The 5,523-nt window shown below is 40.6% G+C and overlaps 1 long non-coding RNA gene across 1 annotated transcript; it reads right to left on the bottom strand.

The window, feature by feature from the left end:
- Positions 1 to 1,893: 1,893 nt before the first annotated feature.
- LOC121028116 (uncharacterized) lies at positions 1,894 to 4,786 on the bottom strand. The gene is made up of 2 exons (XR_005789080.1): positions 4,554 to 4,786; positions 1,894 to 2,108 (listed from the first exon to the last, which is right to left on the bottom strand). It is a non-coding gene; the product is annotated as an uncharacterized LOC121028116 (long non-coding RNA).
- Between the last annotated feature and the right edge of the window lie 737 nt (positions 4,787 to 5,523).

The following is a 5,523-nucleotide window of genomic DNA, read 5'->3' as shown; positions in this document are numbered from 1 at the left end:
CAGATATCCTCAGGCTTCGCTCAGCAGCATGGAATGTGAACTGTGTTTCTTCAGGTCATCCTAGCCTTACATGGGCTAGGGGATGTGGGGATAAGGTTGTGAAGTGTGTGTAGGTGTTCAGGGTAGAAGTGGGAAGGAAGTAATGGCTTTTTTTTTGTTTTAATTGTAGTAAAATATGGACAACATATTGTATTTACTGTCTTAGTGATTTTAAACATGCAGTTCAGTGGTATTAAGTATATTTACATTGTTGTGCACCTGTCATCACCATCCATCCCCAGAACTCTTTCCATCTTGTAAAACTGACTCTGTACCCATTCAATTATAATTCTTCATTCTGTACTCTTACCAGGTCCTCACAAGCACCATTCTGCTTTCTGTCTCTATGAACTTGACCATTCTATGTACCTCAAATGACTAGAACCATACAATATTTATCTTTTTGTGACTAGCTTGCTTCACTTAGCACAATGCCCTCAAGGTTGATGCACATTATAATATATGTGAGAATTCCCTTCCTTTTCGTGGCTTAATAATATTCCATGGTATGTATATATCACATTTGTTTATCCATTCACATCTCGCAATGGACACTTGGGTTGCTTCTGCCTTTCAGTCATTGTGAATAATGCTGCTATAAACATAGGTGTACAAATATCTCTTCAAAACCCTGCTTTCCATTGCTTGGGGTGTAGACCCAAAAGTAGAGTTGCTGGATTATATGGTAATTCTATTCTTAATTTTTTGAGGAAGTGCTATACTGTTTTCCACAGTGGCTGAATCATTTTACATGTCACCAATACTGTACAAGTTCCAATTTCTCCACATCCTCACCAACACTTGTTACTTTGTTTTTTGGGGTTTTTTTTTGTTTTGTTTTGTGTGTCTGTCTGTGTGTGTTTATAGTAGCCATCCTAAAGGGTATGAGGTGAGAGCTCACTGTGGCCTTTTGCTCCAGCTTTCATTAGCTAGAAGCAGCTAATGTCTCTTTTAGTTGAGGGTTCCGTAGAGTTTTCTGAAGTGACTTACACCATTGTTCTTGCCCCTGCTTTTTCCTGGTCACTGTTGTGATATTTCTTCTAGACGTGGATGCCTCTGTTGCTGAACTAATGTTCAAAATGGCCACCCCTGCCATCATTGGTGGGTGGCTACTTCTTGCTCTGTTCTGATAGCCATCAAGCCATGAGAGGTAATCACCCTCTCCCACTGCCCATCAGTCCCCAACAGAACCTTACACTCATAGCCTCACTTGCACTGGCTCTGAACCAATCATTTGACTTGCATTCAGTCTACTTCTGCCCCCTCTCTACCTGACACAAGGAGAAGGGCCAGAAAATAAAGTAGAAGGTGCAAACCTGGGCTACATTCCCACATTGTCCCCCTTTGCAGCCTAAGCCTGGTCTCCCTTGCTCCCTCCTCCTCTTCTAGTGTAAGTACTTTCCCCAGCCTGGATATAGTCCTGGAAGTGAAGGAGTGACCCTCAGTCTCCACCCACTTGAAGCATTCGCCCTGCAGGATGACTACCAGTGCCATGGATCCAACCACTGTCTGCATGAGCCTTATAGGGCTTTCCCGCAGATAAAACCCTAATGGGCCTACTCAGGGATTCTGAATTCAACCAAGGATATGAACATAGGTCTTTCCTCTGGCCTCTTGCTTTAATGTCATAGAGATTTCAGACCAGATTGCTAGAATTTAGACCTATCCTTCTGTCTAATATAGAAATTATTCATAGTTAAGTATCATATAAATCCTGGTAAAACAGGTTCCTGCAGTAGCTCAACATAGTATTTTCTATACATCATTTCTTATTCTGTTCTATGGAGTCAGACCTGAGGTTTGGGGCCTGCATTAGTTTCCTGGGGCTGCTGCCACCAATGAACACAAACTGGGTGGCTTAAAACAATAGACATTTATTCTCTTACAGTTCTAGAGGCCAGACCCCCAAAAGGATCAGCAGGGGCCGTTCTTTCTGAAGGCTCTGAGGAAGTATCTGTTCCGCACCCTCTCCTCCAGGTTCTGGTGGCTCCCGGCAACCCTCAGCATTCTTTGGCTTCTGGCCTAACTCCAGTGTTGGTCTCCATCTTCACAGTTCTTCTTACCCATGTCTGTGTGTTAAATAACATTTTCCTTTCTCTTATAAGGACACCAGTCACTGGATTTGGGGCCTGCCCTCAATCCAGGATGACCTCAGCTCAGAATCCTTAATTATGTCTGCAAAATTCCTATTTCCAAATATGGTCACATTTCTAGGTACAGGGGTTAGGACTTAAATCTATCTTTTGGGAGTGACTGTGCACCCATGATGGGGCCCGACAGGCGGGTCACATCTGTAGCAGTTGTTCCACTGAGGTGGTGACCTAGAAAAAAGCTCTATCTGATAATTGGCTATTTGGAACAAATTGGGAAATAGCTTCCTTCTGACTTTAAAGTTAGGTCATATGCTCTGAAGAGTATTTGTTGTTAATGAGAATTTAGAGTCTCTCTCTCTCTCTCTCTCTCTCTCTCTCTCTCTCTCTCTCCCCGCCCCCCCTTGAAACATGCCCACACACACAATTGTATTGTAATTTTCTACTTTAAATAATTTTCCCATTTTCTAAAGTGAATTCCTCTCAGTTTTCCACAAGACATTCCATTCTCCATCTTCACCTAGAATTGGACAAATGACTTAGCTTTTCAAAGAATGTCTCCCACATTTTTCAAAATCACACATTCTCCCATATTCCTTAAGGCAAGGAATTGCCTCTTGTCACCATGTTCCTTTCCTGAATGTGATGGTGAAAAGGCCTTGACCACCCCCACCCTCTTGCCAACTTTAGCTATGGCCACATGCTTCTCCTGCTCAGAAGCCAGCAGGAGACAGTAGCTGGGATGCTGGAGCTATTTAGAGTGGTATGATTAGTTTTCAGTCTCCTGACCCACAGGCTTTGCCATTTGATGAATTTACTACATTGCATGTGAATATCAGTTTCTACTTAGTAACTAACAAGAATGACTGATTACACAATCCCAAATTGATACTTGGAAACTTTTAAGAAAAAAAAGACTGGGAGATGAGATTTATTACCATTCTCAAGTGCTTCCTGAACAGAATTTAAAACTCCCTCCTGGAAAAGATTGTAAAATAAGACTCTCCTTGGCCAAGGGAGAATAGTCTACAGAAACCAAACATAAATATCAAACAAGGAAACAAAGTCTTCTGGGAGAAATAAGGATGGCAATGAGATGTGGAAGTCAGAGAGAGAAATTGAAAGAGAGAGGGAGAGAGAGAGAGTGGGACACATGTTTGCACAAGCCTAATGATGTCAGCCTGTTCACAAGAGTTCACAAGAATGCCTTCCCCACTTACCACAAGGGAGCCAAGACCAGTATGAAGATGGGGCTCTTCTAATCATGGCCTCAGTTACTTTCCTCTCCCCATTGTTTGTACCCACTCTGTGTTACACAATGCCAGGACTAGGAAAAAATGATACTGCCTGAATCTCATTGAAGTGTTCTTTAGCCTCAACGGTGACGTGAAGCCTGCTTTAGATACCTTAAAAATTGGTTGGGCACCTCGAAACTGACTTTAGCAAGAATTAAATCTGTGGCATTGAGTTAGAGAGAGGAAAACTAGCTCTTTTGGACTAATGGTAGGTGTACTACTTTGCAAAAAGGACACCAGAAAGGGAAGTGGAACACCCTAACATAAAGAGGTGCAGTACTCTCTATATTCACTGGACCATAGCAGCTGCAAAAAAGGAATAGTTCATCTCCTTAAATTAAATGGAGAGATGCTCCTTTTCTTCACAGGATGGAAACCACTATGATAATCTACACAAGTATTTAACTTACCGGAAAAGTGGTTTAAAAAATCAGTGACAAATTGTTTTCTCTTTTACCTCTGTGCTTTTGCCCAGAGGAAGAGACACAATATTATACTATTGGTACTTGCCTGCTGTCTTCTGGGAAATAGTCTCTCAATATGGAAAAGACAGGGATCAGAATAGCCCAGGAATAAGGGAATCCATCCATCCATCCATCCATCCATCCATCCATCCATCATCCTACCAACACATTGAGTACAGGGGCATTCAGCACTGTAAGGGATGTAAAGGTAAATATGACACAATGCTGAAATTATATACCTTTTAACCGCAGAATCTTGTGATTCTGTAGTTTTCCCCATTACATGATAAATCCACCAATCTTCCTCTAGCCATACTCAGCAGTTGACTACCAGAGAAAGAGGTATCTATCTGAAGTCAAGAAATTTATGTTCAAATCCCAGTCCTGTTACAAGTTGTGTGGTTATGGGTTAATTAATTAAACTGTCTAGACCACAGCTTCCTCATTAGCAAGTGAGAAATAATTCCACCTTCAGAGAGTTATAGGGAATAAACAAAATATATAAAACTGCATATAGTAGTTCTCTTTCTCCTAATTCTTATAGGAAGACCTTTCCATTTAACAAGAATGTAGCATTTCTCTGTAAAATAGTCTATGGTATTTACAACTTTGGTTTAAGACTTGTAAAGAAAGGAATTTAATTGTATTCCTCAAGTCAGTATTACCTGGCAGGTCTCCTGGTTTTTTTTTTTTTGCGGACTATCTCCTTTCCAGGATTCTCAGAATGTCCTAGTCTGAAGAAGTTTCGAAGTTCTCGGTCCATCTCCTGCTTCGTGCCAGGTCACCTTGGGTTTCTGTCTTTTCCAGCGCTGCATCTCCTTGAATATTTATGGTTTTAGCACATGCTAATGCATTTAGGAGCTCCAAAGGAACCATTATTGCTCTTACTCATGCTTAAATGTTTGCTCACCCAGCCCATAGACTCGCTGGCACATACCAGGGAGCCACATGCTTTTCCCAAGTATGTGGGTCAAAGGCTATTTTTTATCATTTGGGTCAGATACATACTATTTATAAACTTATCTTAATTAGATTTTTAAAAATATCCTAAAGTTTCTCCAGCCAAAACTTTGGGTTCAGAAAATGTTTATTCCTGAATGGTATTTTTTATTATTCAAAATGCATTTATGGTTCTTGAGAAAAATAAGATGAGAATTTGAAACAAAGGGGGAAATATCTACAGAGGTGGAAATTCCACACTATTTTTCTAATTTCATAGAGATTACACTGGGCATAATTGTGGATTTTTAAAAAGACCTTGCCCTACCAATTTCTTCTGCCAACCAGATCTGAGATTATGGGCAAATAATCTCTCAGAGTTTACTTTTCCAATTTGTAAATGGGGAGTATAATACCTAAGTTCAGGATAGTGTGAGATCATAGGTAATGCCTGTAAAGCATGTGGAAGACAGCCTGAAACATTACACTCAATAAACACTGTATCCTTGTTTTGATTTCCTCATATTTCCCACTACATGCATATGTACTGTATCTCAAGGGTGGGGCCTTTTGTAGGTCAAAGTGTCAGCTTCACCATATAAGCTATCACCAATGCAAAATTTTTCTTCTATGCTTGAAGGATGTTACCCTTCCCTTTTTTATATATGAATACTAAAATTTGGTGGTAGAGATTTT

The sequence above is a fragment of the Herpailurus yagouaroundi genome, unplaced genomic scaffold (assembly GCF_014898765.1).
Source record: "Herpailurus yagouaroundi ecotype Mexico unplaced genomic scaffold, PumYag 100, whole genome shotgun sequence".
In the NCBI taxonomy this organism is placed as follows: Eukaryota; Metazoa; Chordata; class Mammalia; order Carnivora; family Felidae; genus Herpailurus; species Herpailurus yagouaroundi.
Note: the sequence above shows the minus strand (reverse complement) of the source record. Positions and strands in the feature narration are given on the sequence as shown.